This window comes from Pararge aegeria, chromosome 18 (genome assembly GCF_905163445.1).
Source record: "Pararge aegeria chromosome 18, ilParAegt1.1, whole genome shotgun sequence".
In the NCBI taxonomy this organism is placed as follows: Eukaryota; Metazoa; Arthropoda; class Insecta; order Lepidoptera; family Nymphalidae; genus Pararge; species Pararge aegeria.
The window spans coordinates 4,562,031-4,579,609 of record NC_053197.1 but is presented as its reverse complement, the minus strand read 5'-3'; positions in this window follow the sequence as shown (position 1 = coordinate 4,579,609).

Sequence of the window (17,579 nt, the reverse complement as noted above, 5' to 3'; positions counted from 1 at the left end):
TCATAAATCTCTAATATAGTATATATAAAATTAAATCGGTGTTTTTGTCGTTAATATGTAAATGTAGTATGTATTTTCATGTAAGTTTATTTTGTTTTTTGTAACATCCTTTATCAGCATCACCCACTTTCCACTTTTTTATGGGCTTCATACGCTCAGGTTGCCTTGAAATTCACTTTTAGTAAGTACTGTTACTGTTTTCCTTGTGTTTTTCCTATTGTGTTGTGTTGCAATAAAGTTTTTCTGTTCTATTCTATTCTATATAAATCAAAAAAAAATTAGAAATATTTTTGTGACGAGATATTGTAGCTAAAATTTATTAGTGTAATAGTTAGAAAACATTGTAGATAGACAAAATATTATTTCTTACTTTCATGCAACTCATTTTAATCTGAAAAAGTTACCTACAGTAGAAAGGTTGCATTTTCATTATGAGTTTCACTTTCCTGTTGGATAAATGTAAAGAACTGTATCTACTAAATGGATTTCGGTCTGAGGGTTCCCTTGGAACGGATTTGGCCTTCCGGAAAATGTTAACTGAATCTCAATGTTGCGATGTCAAGAAAAATCTTACCCTTTTTGTTTGGTGAGAAGTAAGCCGTGGACCAAAGTTATTTAAAGATACCATGATGAAAGTTATTTAGCGGTTTTCGATAAACTAAGGTTTTAAAGTGATCTAGAACAAGGCTTTGCCTCTAACGGAAGTGGATGTCGAAGTCGGTTCTGATTATATCATGATAATAATCACTCCGGCTACTCATTGGAAATTATTTTTTATTTTGACGGCCGATTAGCGCAGTGGATAGCGACCCTACCTTCTAAGTAAAGCTGTGGGTTCGATTTCCACAACTGGAAAATGTTTGTGTGTACTATCGTAATATATTTATTTATTAATATTTATTTCAAAATATATTCAATGCTTTGTCTGGCAAATCACCAACAATTTTTTGTCATAGAAAACGCATAATTTGACTGCGCCTTTTGAAAAAATTATCTCAAATTGATGTATGATTGATAATGATTTATACATACATACTAAACAACCCAAATTTTCTCCTTATCTTTTTTTCCATAACTCGCATTTTATACCTGCAAAATCTCAAACATCACATAAAGTTGAAAACGCAATAAAAATCCGTGTATCCCATAAAATACTTTATGAACGCTCGCCGATTCGACCACGATTCTCTACATTTCAAAGTATTTCGCTGAAGATATTTAAACGTTAATTTTGGTGAAAAAAATTCGAGTGGTAAATTGCATCAATCTGTGTAACGTATAAAATAGTTTTACATCAGTCGATAAGCCTGTTGTTGTTGTTCTAAAATCTTTAAGTGCACTAAAAGTGGGATTTTCGAATAGTTATTGTTATATATTTTAAATAGGTAATAAATAACATTATAGCTTCTGATTGCAACTTTTGAGATAAAATGTAGCATATGGTCAAGCCACATTGTTCTGTCATTTTTGTAACGAGTAACAAAAAATGTTAAAATAATAATTGACGGACAAAGCAGGTAGCCCAACTGAGGTTAATTGGAAGACCGTCCTCATTAAAAAAAATAATAAATATACTACGACAATACACACATCGCCATCTAGCCCCAAAGTAACTGTAGCTTGTGTTATGGGTACTAAGATGACTGATGAATAATTCTACTAATAATATAAATGTTTAATGTTTTAGTAATAAAAAGCCTATGAACGCCACTGATCAAACAAATGCTTTTTAAATTAAAGTGATGATATAATGGCCGCTCTACCGATGTAATATACATCTCATAGTTTCAGCACATCATTGTTATGTGATCATATAATATTTATATTGACGCAGATGTGCGAGGCGTATACTCGTATTATGAATTACTCGCACGCTGAGTTTTTCCAATATCCATTTGTTACGGTTTTTAGTATACAGGGGGATGTTTTAAAAATAAAGCATATATTTTTAGCTTTAAAACTACAGCTAGTTTATTCAACCACAAGGTAGCCCTTGACTGCAATCTCACCTGATAGCAAGTGATGATGCAGCCTAAGATGGTAGCGGGCTAACCTGTTAGCAGTATGACAGTTCTATTACCCCTAAGGTTTTTTCACGATACTAGCCACAGCCAAAGTCTCCCGCTAGACCAAACCAGAGAAATTATAAATTACAAAATAACACTCTCTGGGGATCGAACGCGGGACCTTCCAAATATAAGACTACAGCGCTCATCACTACATCAGAGTATCAAGCGCATTAAATTTGTCATGGATTTTATTAAAAAAAATTAAAATCAAATAAGCCCTTACCATTGAATACATAACTATAGCCCTATCATTCTTTTTCGAAAAAAAACTGCAATCACGACTTAATCGCTGTACTCTTATTGTGTTGAAATCTACCAGATACATAAAAAAATAACAATAATAGAAGAAATTATGGATTCAATCTCAATCTCACTATCAAAAAGGTTTAACTAGTCTACCGGTGATCGTAGAGCGGGCAGTTACCTTGGTCAAAGAATTAGTTTGGCTATCTAAAGGGGCAATGCTGCCAGCATCTTAGACACTGTGCCTCGCTGCGGTGGTTTCGAAGACGATTTACATTTTATTTCGTTTTACATGGTTTATTTTATCTCCAATTAAATGACAAGTTTTTTTTAATAAGAACAATAACATCTCTCGCGGCGATAATGGTAAAATACCGTAACTGTCTAAAAAAGTCAACCTGTATAACAAACTCACCTTTCGTCTGTCCTATTTTATGTGTCTACGGGAATTTCTCGTCTATTTAGGTAAATGTACCGTACCCTTTGGCGCGGTTTTTGGGTTTTCCTAATAACTTTCTTACTTAATCGAAGTGATAATGCCGAAGGATAACTAGATAGAAAAGTCTTTATTGCGCATTAAAAAAAAAACAAGATAAACAAAACAAAGTTAAATAAACATATTCAAAGTTTATATACAACGTAAGTAATCATGTTAAGGATTTCTTAAACGATAAAAAAACTTCATAGCTTAATATTAATTTACTGTGAGATGGTGTAACAAAAAAAAACAAATTACCCGGCTAAGTTAGTTGAGGGCTCTTCTTAGACCAGGGCGCGTTTGGAACTAGCTTTAGGTTTAAGTTGGTGAACGTATTTATCACCATCTCATTACAATTATGTAAACATATATGTATGAACGCTTCATAAGTGCCTGTGATAGGCCTTACATGAATAAAGAAATTTTGAACTTGAATTTGAATTTATGGGGGGGCCTTATCGCTTGAAGCAATCTCCTTCAAACAACCTTTGGTTTATGAAGCTTTTTAGGTACAGAAAACGGGATAGTGCAATATTCAATTTAAAAATAAATAATGAATATACATTAAATACTTAAGGATTTTGACACTAATCAAAGTTCCGACCCCGGATCAAAGATCGAACCCCGGCAAACACTCTAATGTTTCTAAGTTATGTGCGTTTTAAACTTATAAATATCATTTGCTTGAACATGGAAAGAAAACATCGTGAGTAACCCTGCATGTCTGAGAGCCTCAAAGTGTGAAGTCCACTAATCCGTACTTGGCCAGCGTGGTGGACTACGGCTGAAAACCTTCTCAATCTGGGAGGAGACCCGACCACTGTATTGTTGTTACTTAATGTCTCATAGACGCAGCACACATTACTGTTTAGGAGTTTATGATCAGTTATGACACGGCGGACGTTGATTTTGAAACGCACAATTTCTTAGTGCTCAATTTGAAGGACATTCCAATCTGAAAGTCCAGCTCAAAGTGAGTACGTATTAGCTATACTAATCATTTATTGTGGACTTTGCAATTGGAATTTTAAATGCATGCCATATGAGATCAGATAAGAGGATTTCCGTTACAAATAAATAACAGAGTGACAATACTAAAAAGTTGCGATATTTTTGCAATTTCAATATAACAATATAAGTACAACTGGTTTTATTTTAAGAAAAAAAATATTTTTGTCTGCAGACAGGAGAGAAGTTCATTCTTGAAAAAACTAATTTTCGAAATCGGTTCAGAAATGACGATGCTCTTCCTTTACACATATTACATATGTAATTAGCCGTTTTATGGTAGCGGCCATCTTGGACCGATTTTTATCAAACACTAAGGACACTTCCGACTAATTCACCTTTCAAAACATAAAAACAAAAGCAAAATCACACACACATAAATGCACACACACACACACACATACGCGCCATCACACACACAGATCGAATTGAAATGTCGAGGATAAAAACTGTTTTACTTAATGTAGGCTTTTAAGAAAACAAATAAGCTCTTTGTTCATTTTACTACATGTTTTCCTCCTATTTTCCTTTTGGTGATATTACTTGTCATAAAAATATTTCATTAAAATATTATTATGTTGACGTATTATGTTAATGGATTTTCCTCCCTCGGTCTCTATAGACTTATTAAATTCCATTTTTGAAATAAAAATTCGTTATTGCGAATTTTCAAACACCTTTAATTCACAACACTAATTTTATAAACACCATTAGTAATTATTCTTCAAAGTGAAAAAATAATTTCTTTTAATTAAAGTAAATTATATTAAAGAGCCTAACACAAAGTAAATAAGAGTGAATTTAGTTTCCGTATTTAATAAGGGAAAGTTTTAACTTGCTCAACTTTGGGGGATTAACTAATTTACATTCCAACGTTTTCCATAAAGTCGAGTTAAGAAATGTGCCATTAGTTTCAACTGCTGACTTAAGTAGCTTAATGTTTTAAGCTTTATAAATCAGTAACTTCGGTGATAGAAAGATGGGGTGAAGCTTTTCTATCACTATTTTGACAATGTTCAATTTATATTGTACTAATAAATAGTATAAATAAATAAAATAAATATGTTCGCCGATGTCGTGCACGGTTTGACCACAAAGTAACCCTTGTTCGACCATAGAAGGACACTCATTATTACTTAATTTTTCTGTATTCTAGTCTATTAAGACTACACAATGCAATTCTAAGGATCACTACCTGCTAGGCTAAGGCAAAGCCAATTTCCTAGCTCCGAGCTGAAAAACAGCCAACACGCACTGGGCCAGCGTGGTGGACTCCGGCCCTAAGCCCTTCTAATAGTGGGAGCAGACTCGTGCTTTGTAGTGGGCGGGTAATGGGTGTTTACTATATGATGATGGGGAAGCAGACAAGTATCCAATACCGGCCCTCTATAGGGCACGAATATTGAAAAAAGTAGTAACAGAGATACAAACACATTAGAGCAAGAGGGTACAATTTGGTGGCCTTATCGCTATATCGCGATCTCTTCCAGGCAACCAATGGCGTTAAAGGAAATAAACATATATGTTAGGTGTTGCAATAAATAAGGTATATACATATTTGCCTTTCTATTAACAAATAAGATATGCAGGTTCCCTCGCGATGTTTTCCTTCACCGAAAAATTAAGTAGAATAGTTAGAGGTGCTGAGATACCAACTCAGCCCCCGAAAGTGAAGTCGAAATCCTACCCACAGGGTATGTACCTATGACCGCTCCAAAATTAACTTACCTAGATAAATTTACGTTTAACTTGAAGACGATACATCTTCACCTAAATATTCCAGCCTAAATCACTTTCCATCAAGTGTGAATACATTACTCTTGATAGTGGCTTGTATTGATCGCTTAACTAGTGGCCACTAGCTGCAACGGTTAGGCATTGCATGCATTAGCATAGCATTTACTGATACGCTGTTGTTTATTATTGACTAACATACTACGAATTACGATTTGCATCGAAATCTATTTATCTGTCTACATAATTCACTAAGGTAGATGTTTGAAAGAAAGAGCAGTGAACCAATTACATTATTTCGGCGCAACGTGTTAAAATGATCACGTCATATTCTTTTGAGCCTGATTAGATTTAGAAAAATACTTTTATCAGCAGCTTTTTTGGGATAAATACCACCCAAACCAATACCATACCAATATGATGTACTAGGATATACGGTAGAATGTTTGAACTGTAGTGGAGTGAACCAATTGCATTATTTGGATGTAACGTGCTAAAATAATCGCGTCATATTCTTTTGAGCCTGATGAGCCTCTTTCTGGATTTCTCTGCTATTCACGCCTTACGGTAAGTTTTTGAAAAACACTTTTATCAGCAGCTTTTTTGGGATAAATGTCATCAAGAAAAAGGAGTGAACTAATTACATTATTTCGGTGCAACGTGTTAAAATGATCACGTCATTTTGAGCCTGATTAGATTTAGAAAAATACTTTTATCAGCAGCTTTTTTGGGATAAATACCACCCCATGTCATCTTCAGGTTTCAAGCTACACTATTTTTATCTGCCTCCGTGATGAACTAGGAGGTAATATAAGGTAGAATGTTTCAACTGTAGTGAAGTGAACCAATTGCATTATTTGGATGTAACGTGTTAAAATTATCACGTCATATTCTGTTACGCCTGATTGGTTTATTGCTTCAGGGCTCTGCTTAGTTTCTCTATTAACACCAGTGTTAGTTTAAAAAAAAAAGTGTGTATGTGTGTGCAAGTCACACACGGTAGAAGTCAAACTAATTTTGACTAAATCTTTTTTTGACGTGCACGAAATTCTCTAACACGTTCCGTAGAACTTTTTTCGTTTTTTTTTAATTTTATTTTCTATTCATAAAAATATCTATCATCTTAGTACCCATACCACAAGCTACGCTTACTTTAGGGCGAGATGGCGATCACAAAAAACACAGCGCTCACTTGTGTAGGTCGTCATATATTTCATTGTTTACTGCGGACAAAACCTAAAAGTTTCCGAAACTGCATCCAAGTTTGTGATAACTCCACAATTGAGTAAATCAATTTGATAAATTATACTAGGGGCGCAGACTGCATAAGGAAACTGCAACGAAAAACGCTTGAAACACTTGTTTGAAAACCGATTGAGACCATGATCCAAATACGGCGCAACCTCAACAAAACTAATGGTATGTGTTTCGTTCATTTTGCTAATTTGACGAAACTAACCTTTAACCTGATTATTGACTCAATATTTAAGTCCTTCAGAAATACATTCTGAGTTTAACTCTTGTATTACTAAATCCTTCTGATCTTAAGGAGAAGTTCACTTTTCTGGGAGTGCAATCCGATTTAAGATAGTGTCGCGCGCTGACTTTTTGTATGCCATGTCGTAGAACTAAATTCTACGAGCACTCGTTTACAGTGCAAGCCATAGATCTGTGGGATTTGCTCCCAATTAACATAAGGCAGTCTAAATCACTGGACATAACATTAAAGAAGACTTGTAATAGTATTTACAGTTATTAATGTATTATGTTAAAGTATATATTAGTTTTTTTTTTATATTTATTATATTATGTATTATTTTATTTGTGTAATCTAGTTCAAGTATTAGTATGTATCTTTTTTAAAATGCAAAACCTGTTATCCTTTTGTTTTCCTTATCCTAAGGTTGCCTGGAAGAGATCGCTACGAAGCGTTAAGGCCGCCTTTTGTATGCTGCTTCTGTCTGTTTTTTTTTATTCTTCTTCTGTTTTTTTTGTGCAAATATAGATATTAAATACATAAATAAAAATATTATTAAATATATTTTTATCAAAAGTCGATTTCAGGTCATTAACTCGTAAGCCTTAACTTGGTTAAGATAAAGTACCTAAGCTACGTTACAAAATGGTAACACAATTTCACGGAAACGTTTTAGTAATGTAGCCCAAAACTGAAAATACTTTCATCTTTACGGAACTTTTATCTTTTAAAGGTTGTAAAAACCAGCATTTAGGTAACATTCCGGAGTGCTCTAGATTATAAGCAAAATGCCTGTAAAATTCTTTACGCGCCCTAAAATGAAAATATATCGGTTTAGGTTTATATTATTTTTATTCTTGTATTTATTATTGAAAAACGTTTTTTACCTTAGTGTATATTTAATCAAGAAGCATATCAACCCATTTCCGGTACGGGTCGCCTTGGACTATAGGAAGGATTTAGGCCGTAGTCCACCACGCTGGCACAGTTCGTATTGGTGGACTCCAAACGCCTTTCAGAGCATTATGGAGAACTCTCAGGCGTGCAGGTTTCCACACGATGTTTTCCTTCACCGTTGAAGCAAGTGATATTTTAATTGCTTAAAACGCACATAACTTATAAAAGTCAGACGTGACATTCGAACATGGCATCTCGAAGTTTATACCGAAGTCTTTACCACTTAGCCAAGCGATAATGGGCGGCCTAATCGCTTTTTAGCGATAAGGCCGCCCATTGTACCTGTGTTTTTTTAGTGTTGTTTTTTGTTTATAACTTCATTTCTGTTAGGTGTACAATAAACTGTATTTTCATTTCATTTCGATAGGCTATAACCACTCCAAAAATAAAAACAAAGTAAAAAAATAAATTCTTCAGCTTCATTATTAACATGAACTGAGACGTCCTTTGAAGTTGAAACTACTACATTCCACCGAGTGACTGTCATGAAACTCTTTCATTTATCTATATATCTAGTCTATTTTATTTGTTGCAAGAATTGCGTTCATTTTCACAATCTCTATACTGTGTAGATTGACCTAAATTACTTTGTTCACAGCGTAAGGCTTTGATGTTTGTATCACGCCAATTTGCGTAGAGATTGTTACTACTTCACTTTATTTATACTTCATTCCTTTAGTGTTCTATTTTTAATTGATAGTATTATTATTTTATATCCTAGTTAGAAATCTTCGTGCTGTCCCCTGCGGTTTACCCATGTTTACTACAAATTGCGGTGTAAATAATCCTCACCTCAAGAAAATCATACATTCCAAAACCAGTGAAAACGCCCTGCGCACTTCTGACTTCGCATCCGCGGAATGTTGCTAGCTCATAAACTTTTTCTCATTTTCACATTTAATGGTTAAAATTTAGAAATTACACACTACTACTTATTTAGAATAGACACAAAAATAATAATAATAATCAATATAAAAAATAATAAACTAATATCTATGTATATAAAAATGTTATGTTGCTTTGTGTTTGTACGCTTCAAAAACTCAAAAAGTTCTACACCAATCAAGCTGAAATTTTAGCATGATAGGATCAAGGATTGTTTTTATCTATATTTTTCAATAACAAGGTGCCACAGCGAAGCGAGGCAGGGTACAGCTATTATACTATAACATGCGATGCATACTTTTTAATTTCTCAATTGTTCATTGTCGGAGCAAAACGTGCGTATAGAGTAAACTGTGGAATATTTAGTGAGGAGTATAAAGATTGAAGAAATTATAAATAACATCGTACCTATTAGTTTCTCCTGCTTTTCGCGGTGTAGAGCCAATTAAGGTAAAGGTTCATTGTATACTTCTTTAATCCATAATAGTAAGACCCTTTTTTTATATAAAATCTGTTTTTTTTTTGTTCTTTGTTTTTTTATTACCGATAGTCTAGCGCTTAACAAAAATCATGCACGGTCAAAAGCAATGATGCGGTTTAGGTTGTAGCGCAAAGTATCTATTATCTCTTGCCTTGAACTTACTCTATTTATACGTGGTAGGTAATACAGTTGAGGGCGTTCCATACCTTAGCGGTACGCATAAACGAGGATAGGAAACGATTAGAACGTGTTGATTGAATATCAACCACATAAGGATGCCACAGCGCTCACTCACTGTTCTGTGGTACAACTTCGAAGAAGGAACAAGATCGTGGTGGTTGGCCTAGTTAGTAATTTATTTTTAACCTAAAAGTTAAACCGAAAGAGGTCGATAACGCATATGAATGAATGAATACACTTTTATTGTACACCACAGAGAAAATTTACAGAGATACAAATACAACAGCACAATAAGGTAGAACGTGTAATTTGGCGGCCTTATCTCTAAATAGCGATCTCTTCCAGGCAACCAAAGGCATACAAGAAAATGCTATACGAAATTAGTAGGTAGTGCAACAAACATTAGTGAAATAATAGGATTTTAAACTAAATTAACATAAAATAAACATAACATATTATATGTATATGTATGTGTATTTATGCATATTTATTAATATATATTATATTTATATAAATATTTATATATATTATTATGTTTAAGTGTATTAATTTTTTATGTACATAATATATGTATATATATAAATATTTTTTTATATATAATTGCGATTTCCGGTCTCTCATTGCCTTATTCCAATAGTTAGGTTGCCTGGAAGAGATCACTGTTAGTGATAAGGCCGCCTTTTGCATATAATTTATGTTAATGTAAGTTTTCCTGTGTGTGTTTCCTTTACTATGCAATAAAGTTGTTTAAAATAAAATAAATAAAAACATATTAAAGATATGTACAAAAATATAATATATATTCCATACATATATACAAACATATAAACATGCAAATACTCTACTGTAAATACATAATTTATTAAAATCTTAGTATTTTGATGTTAATAAAGTACAGTCACTTTGTTCATGTATTCTTTAACGCGCTCACACCGCACTCAGTAGTAGTAAAACTGGTGAAGCTGACAGAGCTAGTCCGTGGTAGTGCTACCGCATTATTTTAGCGGTAACAGAGGGTTTTTTTATACAAGGTTTACTAGCGCTTGACAAGCTAGGCATTGACAGCTATTGATCAGACGAGCAGTCATCTACGACGACTCGGAAAATCAAATATCCAGTTGCAACGGTCATTGTAGCTTGGAGCTTGCTGAGAAGGCTGCCGTGCTAGATCAGGTCAAAAGCCTTTATGGTATCGACGGAAACGGTGAGTAAATCGCCGTGTTTCTTGCTTCGCCGAAAGTGTTCATTGCATAGGTACACTTGAAGATCACCAGTATAACGGAATACGGAAACCATACTGGCGGACTGACAAGGGATAATTTTCCTCTAAGTACGCTAGGTACTATTGCTAGGTACACGTGCCATACTAGGTTTGGTACTGTGGACTGGATATTATTGGGTTTACAGAATAAACACAGAAGATTGTCATTAATCATCATATCAACCCCTTTCCAGCCCACTACAGGGCACGGGTCGCCTCCTACAATGAGAAGGGATTAAGGCCGTAGTCCACCACGCTGGCCAACTGTGTATTGGTGGACTTCACACGCTTTGAAAACTTTATGGGGAACTCTCAGGTATGCAGGTTTCCTCACGATGTTTTAATTTACAGTTGAAGCAAGGGATATTTTAATGGCTTAAAAACGCACATAACTTAGGAAAGCTAGAGGTGCATGCTGGGATTCGAACTCGGCTCCCCGAAAGTGGAGTCGAAGTTCTATCCATTAGGTTATCGCCGCTTTTTATCATTATTCAATAGCTTATAATAGTCCACTGCTGGACTAAAGATATCTCCAGGGTATGACCACGCTGAATGGACGCATTGGTGATCGCAGTAGATGGTAGTTGTAACACAGAAGACACTGCTACCCCCTCTCCATATATTTAATTAGTCATATACGACATATACGTACGAGGCGACTCATTCCTCTTATTCTGTTTTATTATTCTGTATTAAATACTGCAAAAATACGGCAACACTTAAATTAATCACTTAAGTGTTGACCGGCTCGACAGATCAACAATTATAGGGCTGGTGACATCATCAGATTAGGGACTCGGAGAATGGGATGCTCCAGATTCATCATCGCTAGCGCCAGAGCTCGTTTTCTTGTTTCAACGCCGAAAAGAACTTCACTTCAGATTATAAAGGGCGTAGGCAAACTGTGTCTTTGAATTGTAATTTTTTTACTGTCTTATTTTCTGGAATAAATTTACTACATGAACATCAAAATAAGTATTGCTTAATATAATATTTATTATTTCAAGTCAATATAATTGTAGGTAATTAAAAATATTTAGTCCACCAATCCGCACAGGGCCAGCGTGGTGGACTACGGCCTAAACCCTTCTTACTGTGGGAGTATACCCGTGCCCTGTAGTTGGCCTGCAATTGGTTGATGTAATGATGATGATAATGATTATGGTGAAGATCCTGTAAAATATTAAGATTAGCAAGGTGGCTAAAAATTTTGGACAAACTTATGTATATTTGCATATGCAATAAATCAAACCTTGAAATAAATTAAAACAAGTGTTATGTAAATTGGGACAACGAAAATAAATGCTTGTAATTATTCAAAACATTTTCGTTACAAGCACCGGGAATTCAACCCATTCGTTTCAGTTTTTCCGATATTATTATTTCAGTTCATTAGCTGCTCGTACGGGCTGACCGTTTTGCGGGATCGATCTCTATAAATCGTTGAGAGTGCGTCGTTTAGTGGGCAGTCGATTCTGGTACCGTTTTATTATCCAGATCCAGATTTAGCCATAGGCCTTTCAACATTTATTGTCCACAGTTTATTTATTGCAGGTATTTCTATACTATATGCTTATATATGATGTATGATGTTGTATTATATTATAACAAGATATCATATTATGTAACAAAAAATCATTGGACACTATTATACTAATAATTAAATTATTTTTGTTTCAATCAAGTTTGAACACTATGTGCTTCCAGGTGCGAAAAAATATGCCTTTAACAGTTGACGGACGTTTCTAGAAAAGTAAAGTTCAAGTTATATTGATGAAAATTGGATTTTCAATTACAATGGTAAAATAACATGTTCCGTGATGTAAAAAATCGCACTACACTTTATAACCAAGCATAGTCGGATTATTGACGGAGGCTACAGGCTTCTTCTAATCACGTTACGACTCTTAGGCATTAGTAGTCGGTAGTTCTCCTATTTCCAGTTGCTCTGCTTTAGTAGGTGGATACGTTTATTTTATCCCTTGTCTAGAGATATAATCGGAAGATGCAGTTCACGATTGCGTGCAGATCAACCTGTCCACTGCACAAGTGTGATACAGCCAAAAGAGTCAAGGTGAGGTGTTAACAAGGTATGTTCTAGGTTTCTTTACACCATGGGGAACAGGAAAATAGATAGGAACTGTTATTTTCCCAACGATATTGCGTTTAGTATACACAATGTAAAAGCTGCTCTCGCAATGTATTTAAATTGTCTGTTTTCTGTTCGCAGTGGGTATATTTTTATTCCATTAGCCGCTGCTACGTCTTCTTTATAAAGGTCGATTCACGGTGAAGCTGAGAAGAAGCGCATCGAAGCAAAAAAGAGCTAAGAGCCTATGCACACGGCGCTTTTCTAACGCGCTGACAACGCACGTTTTGCGGTGTGGCGTGGCGACGGCGCGCTAATGGCGCTGTAGATGACCAAAAAACAGATTGTCGCATTTAAGCGCGCTTAAAAAGCGTTTTCAAAGCTCGTCTGTATCGAGCTCGTGTATGAACTGGCGGAGAGTCCAGTGAATAGAAGGGGCACGGCACGACTCAGATACGAGCGACTATCGCGCGTCTGTATCCTTAGCCTTTGAATCGATATCAACACATACGCACACACACGCCCACACATACACACACGCACACACACATGCACTTACACAAACAAACACTCCATCTGTTTCCGAACTGTCCGTGAATTCACCACTGGACATACCTAAAAAACAGCGCTTCATTTAAAGCGCCCTGTTGAGCCAACTTACAATAAAGTTAGACATAAATAAAACGGGGCTTGGTCCCAGGGAGTCAGAAGTTTTTTTGTGTCCCTTTTGCGATGGCGCCTTATTTCTAAGTTAGAATGTGTTTTTTTATTTAAACCGAAAAATTGATATTTTATTTTATTTACATAAACGACAGTTTACAGCACCATAAAATTTTTGTATGTGTGCAATTAGGGCATGTCATCGGCGCTCTAGTTCCCTAACATTAATGCACGATATTCTTACTGATTTAAAATATATAACAGGATACACGCATACACATACTAGTATGTGTTCAATACACGCGTTTCTTTTATAACTTGAAGATAAGTTTGTCTTACATTGTACAGACAGATATAATACCTTATTTTTGTTATAAGCTCATTTAGGCAATATGATTCCACCTTTATCGAGCTTTGCAACATTTTGTTTTAACCAGACTCGTTCTCAATTATTAGAATTTAGTGATTTAATTATACCTGTTTTTATATGTGTTGGTTTGTCTTCTATCCTCCTGTAACCTGTAGTTAACCAAATTCGGCTGCACTTACTATCCGGTCAGATTTCAGTCATGGGCTGACTTAGGGTGGAGTAAAAAAATACAAAACTCACTGCTGATAATTCCTTGACAGAAAAATCATTTTTGTTACACCCCGGGAACTGAACTAACATCTTCGTAAATCTCTCTTAGAACTAATTACCTACCATTTTATCTGGTAGGGGGCTTCTACTTCGGCTAGTTATTACCCTACCGATAAAGACGTTCTGGATAATCTAGCGTTCCTATACGATGCCGCGTTAAAACCGATTAGGAGTTTACTGCTATACCCGTAAAGGTCACAAAAAGATCTAGTGCAAATTAATCTGTCTTAAACTTTATATTTATGGGTAGTAACCCACAATGGGTGACTACACAATATCCAACCAAAAATATAAGAAAGAATCTGTGAATGAAATTGAAGATATTCATTATATCGCGCAAGGTACAATGTACCGCGGCCGTTTACCCATCCGTATGCATATTTTCCACATAATATTTTTGTCAGTTATTAATCATTGTTTTGGTCGAATGGACAGCAGCGGGCCATTCAACCGAAACAAACATTTTCAAAGGCTTTAAGCGATATGACTAAATATGTTATTTAAATATTCGTTTCAATCAAAATCTACCACAACGTGCCGCATAGTACGTCAGGATAAGTTCAAGCGTAAAGCGTTTATCTATAAGCTATTGGACTCCCACGGCTAGGCACAGGTTTCCCATTATATGGAAGTAAGGGATTCGAAGCTTAAACGATTGTTACCTTATAAAATTAAGATACTTAGTATACCAACAATTTTATGATTTTCATAGCGTTTTTATACGCACGAAACGGCTTTTATCCACGTTTCTGATACGCACGGCTAAGATGTGGAACGCCCTCCAGGCAACTGTTTCCTGCCACGTTTAATTTGGGTACCTTCAAGGCTAGAGTGCATAGGCTTCTTCTAGACAGTGTGCTCTAACCTAGACCTCATCATTGCTTTCTAACGGACATGATTGTCGTCAAGCGCAGGCCTATCGTTAATAAAAAAAATAACCGACACTCGGAGGAAATATCAATTTTTAAATTTTAAATGCATATAAAAATTTTTGGAACCGACAGAATTTATTTGAACCTGCGACTCTCTGGCTTCATCTCTATTCATATAATAAAATCGGACAATAGTGATAGAAATTGATGAACTATTTACATTATACCAACTCCAGTCCCGTTCAGTCCTTGAATTCGAATTTCGAATTCACTGGCTGTTTTCTTAAATTGAAATGGCGAATCCTTCTTGATAAAAAAATAGCCTTATTTATATTATTGTTTATGCTTCAGTTCCAATTCTTTTCAAAAACGATGTTGTACCTTTATTAAATATCAGACAGGTAATAAATATGGACAATGGTGACGTAAATTGATGATAGCAGATATTTGCAACAATTATGTACAATCTACCCGAGCGTTTAACCCATCCGTTTGCGAGTTTTTCACATATTATTAGTCAGTCCATTAGTTCGAATGGACTGGCACTTTTTGCTCGCTCTGCCGGTCTCTATAAATCTTTGTAAGTGCCTCGTTAGTTGCCGCGCGATTCAGATTCAGTTTCTGGTACACAGTTTTTAGGCCTTCAGAGGCTTTGCTATGCTGTTTAAGCTAGAAGTATCAAAAGATTTCAAATAGTCTCGACCAACTTTCAAAGGTTTATCAATTTGTCGTATGTTTATATTGGATTTTAGTTAGTTATGTAAAAGGAAGTCGAGGTTGTATATAACACAGTTACTTACATTCAGTATAATAATATATTAGAGTATAAATACATAATAAAACTTATTAGCTAACATTGTAATTATACAGGTATACCCCACTCAATCCTATGGATGTATTATTAAATTAGACGTATAAAAAACAACAAGCAACCTACCTAACTCAATTCGGCAGTTAACGAATATAGCTACCACAAATATTCCACTACCATGTGATTTTGTATCTCTTCCTATTTGCTTGAAGATATATTTGACTTTAAATTTGAATTATTATAGAATAGAATAGAATAACATATTTATTTGCTAAACATGGGTAATAACCAGTGGCGTGCATAGAGGGTATGCACAGGGTATGCAGATGATATAAAATGAAGAAAATCTCCAGTACGAGTTATAAATACTTAAGGGTAGTCTTTTTATAGCTCTTACAATGCCTATCCTTAAATTTTTTATATACCTTCACATATACATACCCTCTATGCAAGCTACTGGTAATAACAACATAGAATATAGTAAGGAAGGCCCGTTTGTTTTGACATGTTTTGCCCGAAATTATGCGTGTGCTAAAAAAAAATTGGTTGCCTGTAAAGTCGGTATACGGGCGAAAGTTTTACGTGACAACGACTTTGAGTGGTAAAATAATTTTAATGTGAATATTCATTCGTATAGTAGGAAGAAGGATGAAATAATAGTAACAATTTAAAACATTTATTTATACAAAGAATTATATTTAAAACATTAATTTATACAAAGAATCTCGCACTGAATTTCATATTAACAAAATTTTATTTTTACCTTTATACATACATACGTATTTATATACAAATATACATACAATAACTTGCAATACATTTGCGTACAATGAAACAGCGTTTACTACAAAGGGACGCGTGCCTTTCACTTTTTATGTCTGTCTCTCTCGCTCTTAGGCGGGCTAACCATGCCCGAGTGGAAGGGACGCGTGCCTCTCACTCGCTCTCATTGTGAGCGCATAACGTGAGCGGAGCGTAACGCAGTTTCTTGAAGTGTCACCCGGCAAACCAATTTATAAGACGTGGTCACGTCAAAATTAAAGAGGTGGGAGGACCATGGTATTCAGATATTCACTGCAATACCCACAATGTTCAGGATGTTACATATATTTAATATAATCATCAGGTTTATCATAGATAAAGTGCTGTAATTCCCTATTTCCTGACACGTACAAATACTGTTATAAATATTATTACGAATGATCAAATATTAAAAATACATTCTTGTGATTATAAAAACAATCTACCATAGTTATTTGAAGTTGAGATATAATAAATAATTACGCCTTAATACCAGCAGTCACATTTCAAATACTTGATTTGAAATAATGAGTTGTACTTATGATATTTTCTGGTATATACTTAGGTACAATTAAAGTTAATTAATTCATTAATTTATCCCTATCAGATGTAAATCAACAATATACCCTTCTTCTGGAAAATTCTTCGTTCATAGGATGGGTCCGTATAAAACTAAATCCCACCACCTTACAATCTTAATATACAATCTTAAATAGTTATCAAAATTGCATGTTATATTAATTGCAAGCACACAGTTTTATGTTTTGTATTTGCGGCTATACGACGTATGTGCTATGAGTTTAAATTGACTTGAAAGAAATAAATGGCTGGAAACTAATTCAATTTATAAAACATTTATATTTTGTGCACTTATATATGTACGAGTACCTAAGTCTAAGGCTGAGACGAGAATTTTTCTTAAAATATGCACTA